This window comes from Cavia porcellus, unplaced genomic scaffold, assembly GCF_034190915.1.
Source record: "Cavia porcellus strain 051 isolate PalLab524CR breed Dunkin Hartley unplaced genomic scaffold, mCavPor4.1 scaffold_17, whole genome shotgun sequence".
Classification (NCBI taxonomy): domain Eukaryota; kingdom Metazoa; phylum Chordata; class Mammalia; order Rodentia; family Caviidae; genus Cavia; species Cavia porcellus.
In genome coordinates, this window is record NW_026947500.1 from 72,034,292 (window position 1) to 72,057,817 (window position 23,526).

General features: G+C 59.3%; 1 long non-coding RNA gene across 1 annotated transcript; it reads right to left on the minus strand.

Moving 5' to 3' along the window:
- Positions 1-414: 414 nt before the first annotated feature.
- LOC134471247 (uncharacterized) lies at positions 415-1,922 on the minus strand. Its single transcript, XR_010040535.1, has 2 exons — positions 1,552-1,922; positions 415-772 (listed from the first exon to the last, which is right to left on the minus strand). It is a non-coding gene; the product is annotated as an uncharacterized LOC134471247 (long non-coding RNA).
- Between the last annotated feature and the right edge of the window lie 21,604 nt (positions 1,923-23,526).

A 23,526-nucleotide genomic window follows, 5' to 3' on the forward strand; every position in this document is an offset into this window, starting at 1 on the left:
CAGGGTCTTACTGAGTTGCCTCGGCTGGTCTCGAACCTGGGACCCCACAGCCTGCCCAGTGCTGGGGCGATAGCTGTGCCAGCCCTGCAATCCCCTCACCGCCTTAGACAACCCCCGGGCACGCAGGACTCACGGGCTGGAAAAACCCAGCTCATTGCTGGTTGAAAGGCGAGGCAGGGATGGAGGGTGTGGGCGACCCCGGCGGCCCCTGCCACGTCCTGGGATCCAACTGCTCTGCAGCCCGGGCAGGCCTGGACTGCGGGATTCGCCAGAGCCAAGGAGCGCAGTTCCCGGGCCGGCCACAAGGGGCGCGTGTGGGCAGGTGCAGCTGGGTTGCAGGAGGAGTGGGCGGGGCTCAGAGCCGGTGGGCGGGGCGTCCTGGCTGGGTCCAAGGCCCAGAAGAGTGCGTGGGAATTTGCAATGCGGGCCTGACAGAAGTCAAACCCGTTTATTTACTTATTTTTATCGGTACCGGGGATCGAACTCACGACCGCCTGCTTGCAAGGCAGGTGGTTACGCCGCTGAGCTAAATCCCCAGCCCCTAAACCGGTTTATTTGAGATACAAGAAACTGTCAATCAAGGCTCAAAGCTCATTGCTCCCACGCCTCGCATTCTAGCACCGTCCAGGTGCAATGGAGGCTCCACTGTCGTGGGAGAACCACACTTCTTCCGTCTTCTGGCTTCGCCTCCTCAGTCACCTGGCTTCCATCTTGTGGTCCATAATGGCTGCACAGCTCCTGCCATCACAGCCACCTTTCTGATGAGGGAAAGCTGTGAGCAAAAGGGAGACAGCCGTTCTGCCCCAGGGCCTTTGCAGAGCCAAGCCCTCTGCCTGGAATGTTGTCCGTCCCCCCCCCCCATTCCTCCATGGCTCCATCCTCTGGATCTCTGCTCTGGTGACACCTTCTCCCCAGCGCCCCCTGAACACCCTGTGCAAAGCTGAGCAAACAAAATGGGCGCGATGGTTCTTTTGACTTCTGTTTTTCAATCTTGACAGAGTCTCACTCAGGTGCTAAGTTGCCCAGGCTGGGCTCAGCCTTGGAATCTCCTGCCTCAGCCTCGCAGAGCGCTGGCCATACCAGCCTGTCACTTCCAAGCCACGGCCTCCTCTCACCCTGGTGGGGCAGAGCTGCTCACCTTGGCCTTGCCGAGCTGCCACCCAGGCACCCGCCTCTCCTGCCTCAGCCTCCTCTGCTGAGACACAGGACGGCCAGCGGCTCCCGGGAGGCTGCAGGCCCGCGCCCGGCTCCTGCCGGCCCCAAGCTGAGGCCTCTGTGTGGCTTCCTAATCTCCTGAAAGTCTAATTGTGGTTTTATTCATCCGTGACCTTTCCCTCTCATCTGGAGACATATTATTGCTAATCTACAAATTTCAAGAACCAGGTTTATTTGTAAAACCAATTACCTGCTATGCAGATGACGCCCTGCGCGGCCTCCTCCTGGCCAGCTGGCCAGGCCTCCGGGGAGGGTGCCCGGTCTTTTAGGCCCTGCGACTCCGCCGCCCTCTCACCCCAGTTAATTAGAACCGCAGTAATCAAGGGAGGCACCGACCCGCGCTCTTCCCTCCGACCTGCCCAGGGCCTCTCCTGCTGGGGGCGGGGCGGTGCCAGCCTGGCCTGGCCTTCTGGGGTGCAGGCTGGTCACCCCTCCTGAGCGCCATTTCCGATCCTGCTGTCATTTCTGAAAACAGAGATGGAAAAGAACAGGCCAGAAGGGAAGCGGTGTCTGTCTTGTGGGATGTCATCCCAGCTCTCGGGAGGCCGAGGCAGGAGGATCCTTGCAAGTTTGAGACCAGCCTGGACTACAGAGTGAGCTCAAGGCCAGCCTGAGCTGCATAGCGAGACCCTGACTCAAAAGGACAAAACATACTAAGAAATAAAATAAAACACACTGTGAGCCAGAGTTCTGGCTACATGACCCAGCCTGACCTTGAGCTCGAGGTTGTCCTGCCTCAGCCTCCTGTGTAGCAGGCAGGACAGGCGTGGATCAGCGGACCAGGATAAGGCTGGCGGTTTGGTTTTTCTTTTTGAATCCCATGTCTTCGGCACCCGGGAAAGGAAGGGCAGCTGGGGGGCGCAGTCACCGAGTCGGGGGGTGCACGAGGGGACAGAGGGTGCAGAGTGTGGGGCGGGGTGCATCGGATGGGGGTGAGGACGGCAGGGTGGTGGTCCCTGGGCCCAGAGGCCCTGGGTGGATGCTGCCCAGGGGTGGGGGGTCCCCGGCAGCTGGGGGCCTGGACCTCCCACTCGCCCTGAGGCTGGGGCAGAGCCGGGGCTGCCCTGCACCTCCAGATCCGTGTCCTGCCGGAGCCCAGCGCATCCCCCTGCCGGGGCCCCAGCGCAGCGGAGCTGCACCGCCCAGCCACGGCCGCTGCCCGCGGATTCAAGGATCCAATTACCCGATGCTTGAGGGGGCCGAAATTGCCTTTCAGGGCCGAGAGGAGGCTTGTCGGTGTGACTTTGAGCAGAGCAGCCAGGACCAGACGGAGACGGAGACGGAGACGGAGACGGAGACAGAGACGGAGACAGAGACGGGGCCTTTGTCACTGGAGAGCAGAGCCAGGTCGGGGAGGAGCAGGGGACGGCCAGGAGGCAGAGGCAGGGCGGTCTCTCCCCAGCGGCGAAGCCTTCCCGCGGCCCACCGTGGCCCTGCACCTCAGGACAGCACGAGCACACACTCGCACCCCACAGAGGAGAACAGCGCTGCGCACTCCTCACCCAGAGAGCAGCCCACGCAAGCCCCAAGTATGCCCAGTATCTGCATTTATTCCGGACTGAATTCTTCGATTTTGAATTTTTTTGCTTTTTTTGTGTGACAGAGGTCTCACCCTGTAGCCCAGGCTGGCCTTGAGCCCATGGCGATCCTCCTGCCTCAGCCTCCCGAGTGCTGGGATCACAGGCCTGTGGCTCCATGACCAGATGGGGTTTGTGAGGGCCGGGGCTGCAGCCCCGACTCACCCTGCACCTCTGGACAGTCCCCTCCTCTCCGGCCCTCGGGGTCCTACACTGGCCCCTAAAGCCATGGGGACTGATCGCAGGGCCAAGAAAACCTTCCTTCCTCCAATCTTCCTCCTCTAAAGACGATGGTGAAACGGAGCCGCGTCTGGTGGCACACACCGGCCCACCCAGCTACTGTGGGAGGCTGAGGCAGGAGGATCCCAAATTTGAGCCCAGCCTGGGCAACTGTCAGACCTTGTATAAAATGAAAAAGGCCAGAGGCGGAGCACAGTGGCTCGAGGTTGCTGAGTGTTTGGGAAGCCTCCGGGCTCCTTCCCCAGTACTGGGGGGGGGGGGATAAAATACCCGTGAGTTATCATTTTCATGCATCCACTTCCAGAACTTTCTCATCTCCCCAAACAACCTCTGTCTCCATGAGACACTGACTCCCATCACCGCCCTGGGCATTGGGTTTGGCACAGCAGCATTGTCTTTGCAAGTGTAACAGTTAGCAATGGCTGTGTAACAAAGCAACCCTACAATAGGCAGCTTTCTGTGACTATAACAAAATGCACCAGATACTCAAGGTTTCTTTTGGCTCAGAGTTTGGAGGTTTCAGCCGTCAGTCCCCCGTTGCTGTGAGTCCACAGTGGGTCAGAGCTCCTCAGCTATGGAAGCCAAGTAGCAGAGAGAAACAGGAAGGGGTGGCTCCAAGGCCACACCCCCCAATGACATCACTTCCTCCAACAGGCCCCGCCTCTTAAAGGCCCCACCACCCTGGGAGGGCTGCACCTTCAACATACAAGGTTTGGGGAGTTTCCAGCTCCAAACCACTGCAAACCCCAACTTTGTGGTGGCTTGGGGGGCGATCGTGTGTTATTTTTCTCACACCTGCAGTTTGGCTGGGGTTTGGCCAAAGTGGGATGACCTTGGTCAAGGACCTTGAGGGTCGTATCGTGGCTCTGGCTGACTCCGGTCAGTTCCAAGCTGCCTTCCTTGTGTGGCTCGGTCTGAGGGGGCTGCAGGTGTCGGAGGGTACAAGGAGACGGGAAGGAACCAAAACTCCAGGGAATGTTCCAGCTTCGGAATTGGGGCAATTCTTTACAGCCATTTACAAAACAAGTTATAGGGCTCAGCGTCAAGGGCTGGGACTTTGCCCCTGTGGGCCATGAGGTCCTGGCATGGACCACGGCAGAGAGCACAGGAGGACTCACCGTGGAGTCTAACACACCAACGGTGCAATGGGCAGTGTGTCATCACTGTAACAAAATACCCAGGACAGATTGCTTATGAAGAGAAGAGGTCTCTGTAGCTCGCAGTTTGGGCCCTTGTCTGCGTTTGGCACCTGGAGACTTGGTCATGGCCTTTGGTGCTTCCTTTCTCCTGCTCCAACATCTCGGCCTGTTTTCTTGTGGTTGGTCACAGAACGGCTGCCAGAGTTCCAGACATCAAACATGAACACCATCCAGGCCATCTCGACTTTCATGTCTCTTTAAAAGCATAGAAATTTTACCCAGACTCCCTTTCACAGCCTCAGGATGAGGATGGAACCCAGAGCCTCCTGCATGGCAGGCAAGTGCTCTACCTAAATCCTTTTAATTTTTAATTTTGAGACAAGGTCTTGGTAAGTCACTAAGTTGCCTCGGCTGGGCTCAAACTTCCAGGATGGTGGTGCATCTGTGTGGTGGGTGGGGTGGCTCCTCTGTCTTGCTTCTGACTCACAAGGTTCAATCAAATTGGCTGCAGTGTGGGCATGAGAAAGAGAGAGGGAGAGAACTCCTATCCTGTGGGGCTGTCCTACCCATATTACCCCTGAGCTCGTGTCTGCAGGCTCAAAACCCCTCCCTACCTGAGCGTGCTTCACTCAGGGCAGGGCAGCAGGCAGAATCCACAGGCTTCTCACCTGTAGGGGTGGGGAGAGGGCGGCCAGGCAGCACCTCAGCCCCTGCTCCTCGCTGCTGGGACAACCCCGTGGCGGATCCTGTACGGCTGCCCTGCCCACTGCCCCCCTCACCAGGCTCTCTTGCCTGTTGGTTACTAGCTGGTAAACGTGCCCTGGAGGTGCTCAGAGACGCCAGGCCTGGCCTGGCTCCACTTCCGTCTCAGTGGCCTGGGACCCAAATGGCCCCATTAGAAAGAGCACCTGGACAGTTGGGGGGCTGGTGGGAGGTGCTCTGCTGGAGTGGCATTATAAGGGAGACACTGTGTTCCTCCGGGGTTGCTGAGGCCACGGGAGCCTGGGGCTCCCCGGAGCAGAGGCATCACCAAGCAGGAGCAGGTGGGTGTGGTTGGCGCACCTGGATCCAGCCATACCTGAAGCCGTGACTGTCTGTTCCAATCCATCTCTCTTTTCCCTAAGCCAATCAGAATCAGGTATTTTATGTTGTTTTTGTGCTTTTCAGGGTCCTGAGTCCTGAAGTGCTGAGCTGGTAAGGTATTCTGAGGGGTCCACATGGGTGTGTCCAGGCTGCTGGCCTTGGCGCCTGGCTGAGAGGGTTTTTTCCAGGTCTGTGATCCTGTCTGTAAAGGGCGGTCTTTTCTCTGCCTCCTCTCCTCCCTCCTCGCTCTCCCTCCGCTTCTCTGTGCCCCGGTTCCTGGTGACACAAAGCCGAGCTTTGGAGCCAAGGGGCTCCGGGATCAGGGGCCTGGGCCCACCGCAGCTCCCAGGCTCTTGTCTTCCCGTGACCCGCAGCAAAGCCCCAACTGTTTTCCCGCAGTCAGGGCCTCTCAGTGGCGTGTCTCTGTCTCTCTCAGCCCAGCCCAAGGCTTTGCCATCTCCCATTCCTCCCTTGTGATCGGTTCCCTGCGGAGGTCACTCTGGCCTCCGTCGGCCGAGGCTCCCTGAGGCAGGGACCCTCCTGCCTCGGCCTCCCAGAGTGCTGACCAGGTCTGGCAAGGGTGGCCAGGGCTGTGGAGGGACGGGAGCGTCCGATGTCACAGGACGGGCACATTTCCAGTGCTGGCCTCTCTCCCTGAGGTCCGAGAGCAAAGCAGACTATTGTCCCTGAGACGGAGCCAGCGACAGTCGGCCACCGGGGAATGATGGCCGCCTGGCCCTGCGGGCACAGCTGGCCGGGAGCCCAGCGCCTCCCGAGGTGACAGGCGAGGTCCCAGGCTGCCTGCCGGGGTGGGGGGCCCCCTCTCCTGCAGGCAGCACCCCCAGGTGCCAGAAGCTCCCCCCGAATCTCACCCCGGAAATCAATTAGGCTCAGGCTGGATGATTATAAATCAGCTATTTTCATAATTGTTATGTCTTTAATAAATCAAGGCTGTGTGTGTTGTCGGCAAATGGAGCCCTTCTCGGGGCCATCAGTTCCGGGCGTGGGGTGGCGTCCCCCTCCTGGGCCTGCTGGGCTGTTCCATTACGGGATTGCTGAGGCAGCATTTTAAATCACACGGAGGGGATCATTTAATTTTTTCGCAATGTGGAAATCAATACGCCGTCCTTCAGGAGGCCTGACGGATCGTCCTGGCCAGATTCTCCCGGTTAATGCAATTTTCCTGGGCCTGGCGGGGACGAGCCGGGCGGGGCAGGGCCACCCGCATGCCCCTCCGGCCGGCCCAGCCTGGAACCAGGGCCCACTGGGCCTTCCTGTCCCCTCCCAGTGCTGGGGCTCAGGCGGATTAGGACAGAAAGGACAGGGAGGTGAGCCAGACGCTTTTTTCTTTTCTTTTACTGGTTTTTGCTTGTTCTGAGGCAGGAGCATAAGATCCTCCTGCCTCAGCCTCCTGAGTGCTGGGATTTCGGGGTGTGGCCAGGTTTTGCAGGTGAGAACAAAACAGGTTGAGGATTTAGGGACAGCGCATGGGGAAACCAGCAGGTCCCGCTGGGTGTCTCCTGGGCTCTCAGTCTGGTGATATATAAAAGGAGGCCAACATGGAATTTCATGGATTTCAATCAACAACCAGGGCTGCGCTGCGGAGTTCCCCTGGGGCGCTGCTGTGAACCATTGCGGGCGGGACTGAAGGTGGGCGGCCTCTGCTGGACGAAGGTGGCGCTGCACCCCAGCTCCATGAGCCTCGTGAATTAGTCAGGGAGCCGATAGCGGGGTGCAGGGGTTGAGGGAGCCACGCACGGTCGCATTCCCAAGGAAGGCACAGTGTTGGGGCCGGGCTTTAGCTGGCGCACGCCTGTCTTTGCAGCTCCTGGGAGGCTGAGGCAGGAGGGTCCCAAGTTTAGCCTACCCTGGGCAAGTTAGTGGCTTAGCAAGACCCTGTCACAAAAAATAAAAAAGGGCTGGGTCACAGCTCAGTGCAAAGGCCCTGGGGTCAGTCACCTGCGGAGAGAGGCAGAGAGAGACGGAGAGACAGAGACAGAGAGAGGCTGGATATTTCTGCCATAAACCAAAAAAGGCAAGAATTCATTCGGCAAAAGACCCAGAATATGGATGCTTCCCAGACAGCTTGCCTTGGCCTTCTGGTCTCCAGAAATGCAGAAGACGTTTCTGTCGTTTGACCTACGCTGTTGGAGACACTTTGCTACATAGCGCACAAACACCCTGCAGGGGACGTGGTCTCCTGACCTGCCGTGGGCCGTAGAGCGTGAGCCTCAGCGATGTGGGATCCGACGGGTGTTTATTTACAGCTATTTCCTGAGACAGCGTCTCCGTAAGTCCGTTCACCCAGGCCGGCCTTGAACCACACCCAGCTTTCAAGCAGAAGCTTTTTAAAGCTAGTGGCTACGGTTCACGTCTTCCCCTGCCTCACAGAGCCCCTGCCGATACAGCAGGGCAGCTGCACACAGCCATCCTGGCAATGTGTATCGGGCAGATAGGACAAGTAACAAATAAGTCTCACTTGTTTCAAAGCCACTGAGATTTGGAGGTTCCTTTAAGTTACATTGTATAAATTACCTGACAAAATGTTTTTATATTGAGGGCTGAACCTTTTGTACTAAGCTACATCCTCTATTTTTAAATTTTATATTTTATCTTTCAAATTTATTTATTGATTGAGACAGGGTCTTGCTATATAGTTCAGGATGTCCTTGAATTCATGGAAGTTGTCCTGCCTCAGCCTCCAGAGAGCTGGGATTACGGGTGTGCCCCACCATGCCCAACTTTATATTTTAATTTGAAACAGAGTCTCAAGATGGGACTGAACTTACAATTCTCCCAGAGTGCTGGGATGGCAGGCATGTATCATGCATCTTGCTGATAACTCGAAAATTTACCACATCTCATGGTTTTATGATTGAGGAATTTGAAAATGGGTTAACTGGGCCAGTCTGACTCAGGATCTCTCAGAAGGTCACAAGTAAGATGTCGGCTGGCAGCACATCATCTGAGTGCTGGACCAGGGCTTGAGAGGCCCCTGCCCAGCTCACTTGCATAGCAGGGTAGGGGGTGGGAAGACTCAGTTCCTCACAGGCAGGTTTTCCCACAGTGTCCCTGGCTACTTCCCATAATGCCCCTTGAACATTTTCCCACAATGCCCCTGACCACTTTCCCAGAATCCCCCTGAAAACTTTCCCACAATGCCCCTAAACACTTTCCCACAATGCTCCACCATTTTCCCAACATGGCTGGCAGCAGGCCCCAGCAATATGGATCAGCCTCAGAAGTAACTTAGTGTCACTTTATACCCTATTCTATTGCCCACATGGCACTCCCCAAAGTCCTGAGTGCCAGGAAGTGTGGCCCACTGCAGTGTGACCAGCCTGTCTGGGCCATTACAAGATACCATATCAGCACCCTGCTGTGAGATCTCCGGAGACCCACATCTCCTCTCTTAGCCTGTTTCCTAATCTGTAAGAGGAGGAGGAGAATCTATCAGCACTATGGACAGCCCTGAAGAGGAGAGAGGGTTCTTAGGGTAAACTGAGTCCACTGACCTCATTTTTTTTCTTTGCAGTTGAGGAGGTGACCCCAGGGCCTTGCACATGCCAGGCAGGCACTCGTGCCTGAGCGGCCCACCCCCCTGATTTTATCTTACACCTAAAGCATGTACACGGGAGGAAAGATTTTCTTGTGTCTTCCTTTCTGATAGCCAGAATTGAAGATCTGGACCCAGAAATCCTGGCCAGGAGCCCTAGGTATTGCATGGCATAGGACTAAGAATCAAGGCCCCGCTGTAACTGAGCAGACTGTGTGACCCACAGCAAGAAGCCGGGCCTCTCTGGGCCTCAGGTTTTCTTTGTGCAACAGAGCTATTTGTGCTCCATGGAGAGGAAGGCCTGGAGCTGTCCTCCCCAGGGCCCAGCATGGCTCATGGCAGGTAAAGAAGGTCTGGTCATTGACTAAAATGGCCACAAGAGGACTGGCCTGCAAAGGGCACCCCTGTGGGCACCACAACAGAACCACAGAGCAGGAAGTCTAAAGATCTTGGATTCAAATCCTCTCATTTTTCAGGCTGGGGAAACTGAGGCCCAGAGAGTCTCAGCTTGGATTACAGCCAAGTTGCTGTGTGACCAGTTGGCCTGACATGTGGGCTGAGACTCGGAGGAGGGCTTAGAAGGGTGGTGTGGTCCCCGTGTGCGTGGAAATGTAGAGGTAGAGACAGAGGCAGCCTTGCGGGGAAGAGGCTGGGATTAAAATGGACTTTGACTCCTGAGGGTCAGCTCAAAGTGCTGGATCAAACCGTTCCTGAAATCCATCCTCCCTCAGAACTGACTGCAAGCCCAGTTCTGCCTTATGTGAGGGATGGCCGAGGCTGGAGGGTGTCTGGAAACCCCACAGACTCTGTGGAGAGACTCCCCTGTACCCAGAAATGGCCTCCCCAGCCAGTATGCTCCCGTCTCTCGGCTGCCCAGCTAATAGTTCTGACGCACACTGTGTAAACCAGTCCCCAGCTGACAAGCCACCCTGCCTCCGTGCGTCTGGCTTGCATACCTCATAAAAGGGCTTGACCGCACCAGATCGAGGCCTGGTGTTTTAGGAACCATCCAATCCGCCTCCCAAACCTGGGTGTGGCCTTGCGCTCTGAGAGCTGGCCGGGGTGGCTTCTCCCCATCGTCCTCCGCTGACATCACGGCCGAGTTCTGGGAACTGCTGGGTGCCACGCAAGGTGCCTGAGCACAGAAATGGCCCCTTGAGAGTCCCAGGGGTGGCATCCTCCTTTGGCTGGCTGCCTTGGAGGAGGCATCGGCCCGAGCCGGCCGGCTGAGAACCCCCAATTCCCCTGCGTCCCCCCCAGACCCGCTGCTGGGCTGTCATCCCTGCAGGAGAGCCGGGAATCCAGAGGAGAATGACCCGTGATTGTCGCAGAGGCCTCTGCTCTAATTTGCCAGAATGGGTTTTGAGCGGCTAATGCGGCCCCCGCTGGGCCGGAGATGGAGCGCCCGGCGGGGCCTCCGGGCTGTGCTAACTGCTCACTCTCCCGCCCTGGGAAAGCTCACGGGTCACCCAGAATGGCCGCGAGCTGGGGCCGGGGAGGAGGGGGAAACTGAGGCCCGGGAAGGGCCGGGCAGGGGTCATCTGAGGCAGGGCTGTGGGGGGGGTTGGGGGCTCGGTCAGCTTAGCCCAGGGCTGGGGTGCAGTGTGGGGTCCAGGTCGGGACTGGCTGGGCTGCATCCCCGTGCCGTGAGCTAAGCTCCAAGCGGCTCCATTTCTGTTTTGCTAGCTAGTACCTGGAACCAGGATGTTTGCACTGAACTGCATTCCAGCCTTTTCTACTTTTCGGAAACAGAGTCTCACTAAGTCACTAAATTGCCCAGGCTGGGCTCCAATATGGGATCTTCCTCCTGCCTCAGCCTCCCAGAGTGCTAGGATGACAGGCATGCCCCACCATGTCCGGTCGATGTTTGTTGAATGAATAAGGGACAGCCTAGGTGATCTTGCTCTGTGGGGTGAGAGGTGGTGGAGATGGCTGTGGGGCAAGGGGCAGGACTCCAGCAAGTCGGCCCACCAATGTGGCCGTTGGGGCTCAAGGGGGGACGTCACTGCCTCAGCTCCAGCCATACAGGCCTCCTCCCTGCTTCCCCAATACCCCAGCCTCTGCCCCGCCCGAGGGCCTTTGCACAGGCTGCCCTGCTGCCCAAATGCCCTTCTCCAGGCATGGCCAACTCCCCAGCTTTTAACTCTCAGGCTGGCAGCTCAGATATCACCTCCATGAGGTTCCTCCCACAGGGTGGCAGCCCAGGGCCCCCCAATCCCTGCTGTATCCCCAGGGTCCCAGATGACCTGGTCCCCAGCTGCTGACGGCCGTAACTCTTTTGACCCGGACACTGAATTGGGCAGCACAGGTGGAAGCATTATTGCACAAAAATTGCCCCTAGAAAGCTGGACGTATTTGTATGTGAGTATCGTCCCAGCACCGCAGGAGGCTGAGGCGGGAGGGTGACAAATGGGAGCCCAGCCTGGGTAATTTAGTGACTCAGCAAGAGAATAAATGAATCAGCCCGGGACTCCAGCATTCGGGGGACATTGGCCCCCACCCTCTTCCCTCCGGCTCCTCTTTCTGTTTCCTGATTATCAGCAACAAGGCCCAGAGACACCACGCAGGTCCCTCAAGGTCACACAGCCAGCGAGGCTGCAGACCTGAAGGCAGACTGTGCGGCCCGCTGGCTTGGCAAAGCCAGCGATGGGTTTGTTTCTGCCAGTGTCTCAGCGAGCCGCCGCCCAGCGCCTGCCCGGCCGCCCCTCCCGGAGCCCGGCCGCCTCTGGACGCAGAACATCCCCTTCCCGAGCCGAGCGGGCGGGCGGCGGGCAGCTCTTTCCTCTCCCTGTGCGCCTTCTCTATTCTCCGGCCTCCGCCTCCTGCCGGGGAAGCGATTAGGTTAGCGCGGGAGGACAGAGAGGAACAAAGAGCCGCCAGCGTCCGCCCGCCCGCCCGCCTGCCGAGTGGGGATTTGCAGCCGGCACGGTGCAGAGGCGCTGAGGGGCCGGGTTGTGCAGAATGGCTGCTGCACCCCACAGTGCCGCCCCCAGCCACGGCCTGCAGCCCGCAGCACCTACTAAGCGCCAGGCAGCCACCGGCCTGGGGCCGCAGCCCACGGGGCCCTGTGACCTGGGAGTGGGGGCCTCCATGGTCAACATCTGGAAAATGGGTCACTCAGAGGAAGTCGGGGTGGACACAGGAGCCCCGGGGCACAGGGGCGCTGGCCGTCAGGGGACGTTGCCCCCCTGGGGACTGGGGACCAGGGCTGGGCGCACTGTGGGGTCTCCCCGGTGCTGAGTGGCGTCCCTGGCCTCCCCCCACTCCATGCAGCAGCCCCCAACATCACCCCGAGTCCTGCCTTGTGTCGCTGTGACTCCTGGCCGGGCCTCCAGGTCAAAGCTCAGTCCGTGTTGGAAAAGGCCGGGGACTGCGGTCAGTCGAGCAACCTCCAGGTCCCCCCACGGCCACCGGGGCGTCGGGTGCCAGCCCAGCCAGGGCCTGGTCCTCCGCTCCTGTCACCATCTGGGGGGACAGCATGGCGGGGCCTGCGGATCACAGCACTGGGCTGAGGGCTGTGAGGTCTCCAGTCCCCGAGGACCCCGCGCTGACCCCCGGCCACCGGCCACCCCGTATGTGGCTGCCCTGCCCTGGGCTTGGGGACACATCGGTGGCTGGCACACGCGCTCCCTGTGTGCCTCACTCGGGGTCGGGAGGGACAGCCACGCTGGGTCAGGGGACAGGCGGTGGCCGGGGAGCCCAGGGAGGTGGCGACTTCTGGCTCCGGCCAGGGAGGGTCCGGGCCCCGCCTGGGGACACTGAGGCACACAGCCCGCTGCCCGTAAACAGCCCAGCAGATGCGCAGCGTCCTGCGCCCTGGCAGCCCGAGTGACAGTGTCGCTTTATTAGCACTGGAGCCCGCGGCTCTAAAATAGCATCTCAGTGGCAACAAAAGCAATTTGCCTGCGAATTTCCATTCCGAGCGGCTGATCTGCTCTTAATCAAGCCGCGACGACGGCCCAAACTGCTCTTAATTAGCCGAGTCAAGGGCTCGGCCGTCATCGGCATGTCGCCGGGCGGGCGTGATTGGGTTTGTACCAAACAAGTTCCTTCCAGGAGCCGAGGGCCGGAGCTCGGGGAGCTGGGGGACGCTGGCCACCGCGCCCGGACTCTCTTCGAGACAGGCTGACCTGGAGCTTGCAGAGACCGTCCTGTCTCAGCCTCCTGAGCGCCGGGTGCTGGGAAATGGGACCCGATGTCTTGCACGGGGAAAGGTGGGGTTTTAAAAATGTAAACCCAGAGTGGGGGTCACGGTCACACCGGATGGATTCAGTGACAAAATGCACAGGAGGGGGCCGGGGAGGTAGCGGGGTACAGCGGGGTACAGCGCCTGCCGGAGGCCGGGGTTGGACCAAAAACCAAAGGGAGACGGCTTGGGAGGAAGCCAGCCAGAGATCACAGAAGGCCCAGCGGGCAGAGCTCGGTGGCCCCGAGGACCGGCCCGGGAGGCGCCTGGCTGTGCTGGGTTCCATCCGACAGCAGATTGGAGCAGATTTGGGGGCCGAGACAGGCGGCTTCAGCTGAGGTCTCCTCGCACTGGTGGATGAGATGAGCAGGCAGCTGGGGAGGCGCTTGCAGGGAGCAGATTAAATTAAATTCAATTAAATTCCTCCAAGAGAGGCTGAGCAGATGGGGTGATCAGGGCCGGAGTCCTTTCTGTCACCCAGGATCTGCACCATTTCCTGTCACCTCCCTGTCTCAACTGTCCAAATCCCCGTTCTGGTTGTATCAGTCAGGACCTGTGTGACACTGCTGCGGTAACAAGCGGCCCCACCTCTCAGAAGCACATGACATCGACCCTGTATTTTTCCGTCCACTGCAAATTCCTTGTGCTCTTTTAGCTTAGGGCCTGGCTCTGTGTGGTCTCACCCCAGAGCTCTGGCTCAAAGCACAGGAATATTGTGGAATTTTCCGGGACATAAAGACCTCTCTCACTAGCTGTAAATGCTTTGGGCTGTGAGTGATCAAGGTCATTTCCTATTGGCCAGAGCCAGCCATACAGTCCTACCCGATCCAACCAATCACAGAAGCAAGAGGGTAATAGCAGCCATGTGGCAGTCAGCTACAGCTGCGTGACAAACATCCCATAGATCTCTTCGGCATTGCAGGCATGGTGTTTACCAATCTCCCTCGCATTTTCAGAGCAGCTGGGCTCCGTCTAACCTGAGAACTGTGTCCAGCACATGATTCTCATCAACCTCGGCTGAGCAGTTGCCAGCAGCTCATTCGTCTCTTGCACAGAGTCACAGACACAGAAAATATGCAGAAGGCATGCGGCGGGTCTTGGGAACTGGCACGCTGTCCCTTCTGCCCACTCGGGCTTATGTCCTTGAGGGAGAGAAGTACATTCTTCCTACAGCTTTGGGAGGTGAGAAGTGGGATTTTAGTGACCACGGAGAAACCGTACACATAAATGCCCGGGTTGGAATTCCAGAGTCCAGGGTGTAGGGGCTCAGGACTGGCTGGATCCAGGAGCTGGGGGACCGTCTGAGGTCTCTGCTGTCTCTGGGCTCCATGTAAAGGCCCCGAGATGGCTGCGGGGCTCGAGTCCCTGGGGGAGAGCTTGTTTTCACTGTTCCTTTTCAGGTATCAAATTGCTGCAATAGAAAGAGACTAAAAAAACTGCCACTTCCGCCCCTTGACTGACAGCTAAAATGAACAAATTATAGCTTGCCTTCCCGGAGCTCTGCTCAGATTCTGGGTCGCAAGGAGCCGCGTGCCCTCCACCGAAAAGACCGGCTTTTTCTTTTCTTTTTTTTATGGGCCCACGCTGCACCTTCCCGCCTCGGCCTCCCCACCCCGCAGGGGAGCTGGATTCGGGATCCAAATCTTGCAGGCTCCCAAGGGCCGGGGCAGCGCTCCCTGCCCGAGAGGCACATTTACTCGTCTGAGCCCCGCCTGGCTGGGCTGGACCCGAGCTCCTCTGGTGCTGGCCAAGGGCGCCCACAGGGCAGCTGCGGCCCAGGGTTTGTTTAATTGATTTGCTCTTAATTGGCAGGTTTCCTGGAGTAGACTCCGGAGCTCGCTGAGGGGCTGCGGGGTGTCCGGGAGCAGCCGGCTTTGTGCACCTCCTGGGTGCGGGGTGCGTGCGGGGGGCTGACCCTGCCCTCCAGGCTTCGGCTCCTCCGGGAGAAGCCCCGGCCCTGAACACGGAGCCTGGGCCGGAGGAGTCGACCCAGCTGGGCAGCAGAGATCAGGACAAGAACCGAGGCCCAGCGTGGATTCACTCAACCGCTCGTCCATTGCAACCTCGGCCAAGCTGCTTAGAACCGTGTGCCTCAGTTTCCCAAAATGCATAAACCCAGGAAGACGACAGCCTGTCACGAGGGGTGCTGGAGTCAGCCCACACCTATGCGGGCAGCAGGAGCTGGCTGACACTTTTGCTGGGGGCCAGGAGGGCTTGGTGGCCCGGTTCTCCATGGCAGGGTGGCAGCAGCTCTGGGCATCCACAAGCTACCTGTGTACCAATAAAACTTTATTGGTGAGCACAGAAGGGTGCGTTTCATGACATTTTCATCTTCTTCTTCGATTTGTCTTGCGACTATTTAAAGGCATGAGCCGGCTGTAGGCTGCATGCTTGTCACCCAGCACTCCGGGAGGCTGAGACAGGCAGGCTACCTCTTGGGTTCAAGCCCAGCCTGGCCAACTCAGTGATGTAGTGAGCTTCGGTCTCCAAATACAAATAATAAAAACTGGCTAGGGATCGTAGCTCAGTGTGCAAAAAATATAAAGCAGGTGTTGGGGCGTACGTGGTCCCCAAGACCCCTGATTTACAGCACAGAGGAACAGAGCATGCTTGGCCCAGGCTGCTGTTGCTTCTCACCCAGAGCTCATGGCGGGGGCTTCGGCACTAGGCTGAGCGCTGACAGGGGCCCCAGGTGTCTAGTGACCTAATGAGGTTGCTTCTCTATCGGGAAATCGGCTTCTGGCCTCTGAGCCTCAGTGTTCCCATCTATACAATGGGCACAATCTCCCCTCCCACAAAGGCAGAGTGAAAACCGGTCCCTTCCTTCCCTCACATCACCACACTGTCCTGTCGGGAGCAGGGCTGCTGCCCTGCATCCTGCCCTTGCAGGGTGCCCCACCAGAAGTCACCAGGTCCCCCACACCCTTGGGGTTCAGATGCTATCCCCCACCTAGGAAATCTGTCCTGACTCCCAAGTTGAATCAGGGACCTGGTCTGGACTCCTCTATCACTCGAGAAATCACACCAGGGAGAGAGGATTGGGCTACACACAGGGAATCTAGGGTTGGTCTTTTGGGGGTACATGACTGAGCAAAAGCAGGAGGACACAAAAATATATGTGGAATTTAATATCTTTTTTATTGTTTTTGAAGCAGGGTCTCTCTATGCAGCTCAGGCTGGTCTTGAGCTCACTCTGTAGCCCAGGCTGGTCTCGAACTCACAGCAATCCTCCTGCCTCAGCCTCCCAAGTGCTGGGATTAGGGGCCTGAGCCACCACGCCTGGCTTAGTACCTTTCTAGTTCCTTCCTTTCCAGTGTGCAGCCTCCCTGGCGCACGGCACCTCTTCCTCCCTTCTTTTTATTTCTTTGTTCCCTTGCAGAAACCTGTCAGGGCCGTGAGCCATTGGAAGCTCTCTCTTCTTGGCCTCTAGACCCTCAGGTGGCTAACCGTGGCTCCTGCCTCCTCGTGTGCTCTCCTCCCCTCGAGTGTGAGAAGCAACTGCAACTCTCCGGTCACCAACAGAGCATGGCAGAAGGGAAGCAAGTTACTTCCGTGGGTATGTGACCTCCTATAGGAAGCCATCTGGCTGGCAGAGTGGCCACTGCTCCTCTCCTCTCGGTGAAGCCTGTAATGTGATGGAGGCCAGAAGAGGACTCGAGAAGCAGAACCCAGCTGATGCTCAGCCAGAAGTTGAGGCCTCAGATTTACAGCCACAGAAAAAACATGTTTTTTATCCTTAGCATAAAAATTTTTTATGCTAACACCCGAGGGAGTTTATAAGCAACCTCTTCCTCAGTTGGACTCTGAATGGCTGAGGGTCCCAGCCTGAGACCAAAACTGTTTCCTTGGGGAAGACCTCAGATCCAGGGACCCAAGCAAGCTGTGTCCAGATTCCTAGCACACACACACACACACACACACACACACATACACACACACTCACACACACTGTGTGATAATGTTTGAAGCTGCTGAGTTTGGGGGACTTTTGTTACTCAGCAAAAGCTAGCTGATACTCTCTCAAGGCCATGATTCCTTCTGGACTAGTTTTAACCCGGATAACATCAAGGAGCTCCAGACCCACCCCCTGGCCTGCGGACACCACCCCATTGGCTCAGGCCCGGGGGTGGGATATGGGTGTCCTGGGTCTCCTGCAGGGAGAGCTCCCAGCACCCACCACTGGTGACAGCCACGGCGACGGTCATCCTGGTCCCGGGCCTGTGAGGTCCCGCCAGCTTCCTCGGACTCCCGAGGCTCGCTCCTGGCTCTGCACGCTGGTCTGGACTCCGTCTCTAGCACGGCACACACAGGCAGGATGGCGCACTCTTCCCACCGCCATTGTGACTGAGACGGGTCTGTGCATGCCCCAGGCTGACCCTGGACGGTCCATCCTCCTGCCTCGGCCTCCCGAGCTAGCTGGGCTGACCGGTGTGCACCACCACACCGGCCGGCCAAGGCGACAGATGGAACGCTACGCTGATGATGCATTTGGAAAAAATAATAAACTGAAACAAGGCAAACGGGTCAGCTGCGCGCTCTGCCTGGACGCCGTCGTCGCGGTGCGGGGACCTCGGGCTGCAGAGTGCGGGGCGCTCACGGGGCGCCCCTGCGGCCTCCCGCTCCTCCTCCCTGAGGCCCCGGATGTTTCTTTCAAAGCATGAGGAGGCCTCCTCTGTTCACAGCTGTTCTCCAGACCGCCGCCAGAGGGCGCGAGGAGCACAGAGTCCGGTTCCCCCTCCTCCGCCTCGGCCCTCCTTGGCTCCACTTCCCTGGGCCAAAGCCCAAGTCCTCCTGCAGCCCGCGGCCCCGCAAGGCCCGACCGTCCCCTCCCCGCCCCCCTGGTTCCTTCTGCTCCAGCCGCACAGCACAGCTCCTCGCTGCTCTGCAAGGCTTGCTCTGCAAGGCTCTGTCCTGCCCCAGGGCCTTTGCACGGCGGTGCAGGCTGCCGGCTTAGTCTCCCTGCCCCAAGCCACACTAGCTTTGGGTTTTGGCTCAGATGCGTCCTTGGCAAAGGTCGTTTTCATTCTCAGCCAACCCGAAGCCTCATTCCCTGCGCGGAGTTCAGAGACCTCCCTGGCTCCACACTCTGGACAGCGGCTGAGGTGGAGACTCCCCCCAAACAGCCCCTGGAACCCCCAGCCTCTCCCTCGACCTTGTCCCCGGCCTGGCTTGTCCTCGGCTGGCTCTGCCCCTCCCCCCAGGAGCTCAGAAAGCCACTCAGCACACAGATGCCAGACGGGAAAATTAATCGGGCCCCGCCAGGCCGCCCCCCCCCCCCCCCGCCGTCACTGAGGCCGTAAAGCGGGATTTATGCGGCTGCTGGCTGGTGCGGCGCTCGCTCTGCGGCATCCAGCTCCGGGCTCCCGGCCCGAGCCCCCCCCCCCGCGCCCTTCATCCGGGTCCTCCGGGTGGGGGGCGGGGCGTGCCTTGGTTTCCCCACTTGGGCCAGGCATCTCGGAGCTAACTGTGCTCCACTTCGCCGGCACCTGCTGGGTGCCAGGCCCTGATTTTATTTTTTATCTGAGGCAGGGTCTTGCGAAGTGGCCCCGGCTGCGTTTGAAGTTGAGATCTTCCTGCCTCAGCCTCCCAGAGTGCTGGGCGGCAGGCGCGGTCACCAGGCCAGCTCCGGGGATGCTTTGTCTGCCTGGCACCTTTGCTGCCACACCCTCGGGGCTGATCTGACCGGGGCACCCGGGCCTGGCTGCTCCTCCCTCCCTCCGCCCCCGTCTGGTCTGGTCCGGAACCTTAGCTCTGCTGTGTGGCCTGCGGGCAGTGTCTCGCCCTCTCTGAGCTCTGTGTCCTCACGGAGCTCTGGGAGCTCACTGCAGAGAGAGCGAGCGAGCCAGGCCGGTGGCCGCCACCTCCTTCTCCCCGTCCGCAGGCGCCCCAGGGACCGTTTTGATGGACATGTTTTTTGCAGGGAAAAAAAGCTGGAGGAATTGTATTTTGCCAAAAGTGTCAGCCCGAGAGAAAATATTTCCCCGATCTCTGGAGAGTGTTGATGAGCGGGACTGGGAAGCTGCGGGGAGAGGACACCAGGCACCCCCAGGGCCAGTGCCCAGCCCCGGGCTCCCCACGGCCCGCTGGCCCCGCCTCGCTCCTCCCTGTGACAGCCCGGCCCACGTCCGCTCTTGGACCCAACTCTCGCCCTCTTGGTTCCTCTTTCCGTGTGCGTGCTGAGTGAATCAATGATGTCAGAGCTGCCATCTGAGAAACGAGGAGTTTGCTGAGATGGAGAAAGCAGTAGGAGAACGTGGCCGTGCAAAGGCCCTGGGGCAGCACGGAGCCCAGCACAGTGCAGGAGCCCGCCCGGGACCCCAGACTGCTGAGCTTCCGGATGGACCTGAGCGTGGCAGAGGGGCCGCTGTTCGGCTACAGTCTCGGGGAAGCAAATCTATTCCCCCCACGGGGGAGGCTGTGTTGCTTCATGCCTCCCACTGCGCCTCTCCTGGTCCACCACCGCCCATGCGCCCCAGTCCCCGCTCAGACCAACATGCGAAGTTCTCACAGAGGCCCACCCAAGTGGTCCAGAAGCAGCATCCTCCTGCCCCAGGGCCCTTGCACTGGCTGCATGCCCTCGGCAGGCAGGCCCCCTTCCAACCCGAGACCTCAGGCCGCCCCTGCTGGCCTGCAGCTCTGAGCTGGGCTCTCTGGGAAGCCTTCGCAGCCCACTGGGCCACCGCCTCTGCTCCACCCTCCTGTCCCTGCCCAGGCTGCGCCCACGGTGGCACCAGGGGGCGCTGTGAGCACCGAGTGCGCTCCTCCCTCCCCCTCCCTTGCCCTCCGTGGCTCCCACCTCTCTGGGGCCAAAGCCGAGCCCTCTGGCAGCCCGCAGGGCCCGCCCTCCCGCCTGTCCCCCCACCTCCCTGCCCCCGCCCCGCCTCCTGCTCCTTCCTGGACTAGGGCCTGGGGTCAGAGTCTCTTTGTCCTCTGGGGTCACTGATTGTCCCCAGCTGTCCCCCAAAGCTACAGGAGGACGTGGCCAGCTGGACACCGACTCTCGCTCCCGCTGACCATCCATCACTGCCAGCCTGGGAGGCGACAGCCCCACAGTGCCAGCACCACCGCCGAGACGCTGTCACATCTGCTGAGCCGCAGACAGGTGGCTCTGGTGGCGGCCAGGACGGCAGGGAGGGACGTGCCCGGCTTGTCTGAGAGCCTCTGAGACCTGCTCGGCCTGCCTGCTGCGTCTCTGAGCCTCAGTTTCCCCTCGGATTAGGGAAATGTCTCTGGGTCCCTTCAGCTCCGTCTGCCGGCCCCTCAGGGAAACCTCACACATGTGGAGCCTCCGTATGCAAAGTGCAAAGATGAGACAATAGGAAATGAGCCTTCTGGCCGGGCGTGGTGGCATCTGCCCGTCACCCCAGCACTCTGGGAAGCTGAGGCAGGAGGATCTCAAATTTGAGCCCATCTTGAGCCATTTAGCAACTTGGCGAGAGCCTGTCTCCAAATAAAAATAGAAACAGGCCTGGGGATGGAACTCAGTGTGAAGGCCCCGGGTTCAGTCTCCTCTGGAAGGGTTTCAGGTCTCCATTAGGCCACACGGTGCTCCCTGGTCCCAGCTGACACTGTTACCCTCATTTTGTGATGGCCCAAAGCCCAGAGAGGTCGAGCCAATCACCTGAGGTCACACAGCCAGGGAGGGCAGAGGCAGAGGCACATTCAGGCCTCTCTGCTCCATCCTAGATCCGACTTTGAAACCCAAGGGGCTCCTTTCTCCAAGGAGACGGTCACTCCTGTAAGGACGCAGGGTCACGGGCCTCCCTGGGGACACAGTCGGTCCCCGCACCCTCTCCTGCCTCAGAGGACAACACCGATGGCTTCCTCGAAACCAGAGCCAGGGAAGAGAAGGTGCAGGAGGGGCAGGCAGGCAGGGGCCTCGCTGCTCTAACCCCGCAGGTTTATTTCATTTTACTGAGATAGGGTCACTAGTCAGTCACGCTGGCCTGGAATTTGTGGTGATCCTCCTGCCTCAGCCTCCTGCGTGCTGGGATGACAGGCGCGCGCCCCGCTCCCTTTCAAGAAAACGAGACACTCAAAGGGAAGGAGCAGCCCCAGGCCGTGTGTGTGTGAGTGTGCAAGCACACGCTCGCGCCTATGAAATATTTACGTGGCGCCCCACGCGTTTATGGCTGTAATTAATCTCGGGCCTCGTTGGCGCTGGCAGAGAGCAGAGCTTTAAGAAATGTGGCCCGGGGGAGGCCAAGGCTGACGCTGCCGGGCTCCTTGCCTGGGAGACTGGGGTGTGCGCAGGGCCGGGGAGGGGACCAGGGCCAGCGTGTCCCTCTCACCGTGACAGCCTCTGACTGCTTCACTCTGGCGCTGGTGTTGGTTTATTTTGTGTTTACAGCTTAAACTGAAGTGCAAATGGCTTGTCATTCAAAGCAAATATTTAAGACACAAGGTTTGCTGGGGCCATAACAGGCATCTGGCGTCCCGGCACGCTGGGAGGCTGAGGCTGAGGCAGGAGGGTCTTTACAATTTCAAGCTCAGCCACACAGTGAGTTCCAGGGCAACCTGAAGTGCATGACACGAGCCTGTCTCAAAATAAAATTGTGTTTCTTGTGGAAATGTGTAGCTCTGTGTGTCTAGGAGCCATTTAACCGCGTCTCCGTCAACCACAGCCTCTCAGGGGACCAGGTCCTGGGGTCTCCTCCCTGGGAGCCGTGGCCGCCCCGCGCCACCGCATCTGCAGGGTGATGCTGCGGAGGACGCGTTTCGGGTTGCTAAGCGATGACGTCAGCACGTGTGCGCATACGTGCGCATGCGCGCCTGCTCACACACGCATGCGCATACGGGTGGGCTCCTGGGTGCACCCTGCACAGGCCTCCTTGCATCTGTCTGGCCGCCAGCCGGACCCCCAAAGGCCCCAGAATGCCTTGCAGCTCGCTTCCCCAATCTCCCTTTTCCAAGCAACCAGTCTGCTTTGGGTCACTATAAATTAGTTTACACTTTTTCTTTCTTTCTTTTGTTTTCCTGTCCATTTTTTCCCTTCGAGACAGGGTGTCACCAAGTGGCCTGGGGCTGGTGTCAGGCGCCTGGGCCTCCCGAGCAGCCCGGCTGCGTTGCACTTTGCAGGCCTTGCATGCGCGTAAGCTCTCAGGTGCGCGGCTCCTTTCACTCTGCCTCACAATTCCCAGATATGCAGGCTGCGAGACCAGGGTGCTTTCCGCTTGCTGCACCCTGAATTGGGCTGCACCGATCACTGTGCCTCCCAAGCCACGCCCAACCCTCAAAGGCCACGCCCCAAACGACAGGGCCACGCCCTCCAGGCGTTACCACGCCCAACCTTCCCAAAGGCCACGCCCCCAATAACCTCTTACTCTCATCAGACCCCGCCCCTTAAAGGCCCCACTGCTTCCCCACAGCTCCATGCACAGACCTTGGGGTCTCCAGGTCCATTTTAATCAGATGATGGTCTGTACATCCCAGGGGCTGGGCCGGGTCATCTCCCCCCATCCTCTCGATGACCCAGTGCCTATGCACGGGTCACTTACAGAAGGGGACGCAGAGGACCTGAGCCCAAGTGCCTCCGACTTCAGAGCGTCACCCCCCAGGCCGCGCTGCACAGAACCGGGCAGGGTGGGGGCACCTTCGGCCTCTCCCTAGGCTCAGGGCTCCGAGGGCGTGGTATGCAGTGGGAGCTCAATAAATGCACACAGAAACCCGGGCAGGAGGCCACAGAGCACCTGCAGGTGGAATCCCACTCGCCCCAAAACTGCAAGGGCTCCCTGGGGTTAAAGGTCACCTGCGTGACGCATGCGACAGGTGGTTGAAAACTTTCCCCCCCGCGCCTGCTGCTCCACGGACTCCGCGCTCCTTCGCAGTCCTCCCCAGGACCTCTGCTGATCCTGGGAACTGTCCGGTTCTCTCCTGTTTAAAATCTATTTCATTTTAAGACGGCATCTAGCTCTGCAGCCCAGACCGGCCTCAGACGTGCAGCGATCCTCCTGCCTCAGCCTCCCGCTGCTGGGATGGCAGGCACGCGCCTCCATTTGTGGCTTCCACTGGGCTCCTGCAAGCATTTGTTGAGTGCCTCCCGGACCCCAGGCCCTCAGGGAAGCACCACGCAGGGTCAAAGTCGGCTCCCGGGGAAGCTGCCGGCCGGTGGGGGTCTCAGGACCCTCCTGCCCCAGCCTCATGCTCTGCGCGGTCTCCAGAGCCGCAACCAGGGCCCCCCACACCGCGCGGTTCCGAGAGCCCCGGGCTGGCCTCGGCAGGCGGGTGCTGCTGCAGACGGCAAACAGATGCCGGCTATTTAAAACCCAGCACTAACTCGTTAGACAGCTGTTCCCGGTCCCGAAGCTGGTGGAATCAGAATTGAATTCATTCCCAAATTACACACAGACACACACACACACACACACAGACACACACACACACACACACTTCGGAGGCAAAACTCATTAGCTCCAAGCAGAGGGACGGGGGCTCAGTTTCCACCTGACAGTGACATCGCAGCCCAGTGGTTGCCTGGGGCCAAGCTGCCTGGGGACCAAGATCCCACACAGCCTCTACCAGGGGTGTCCA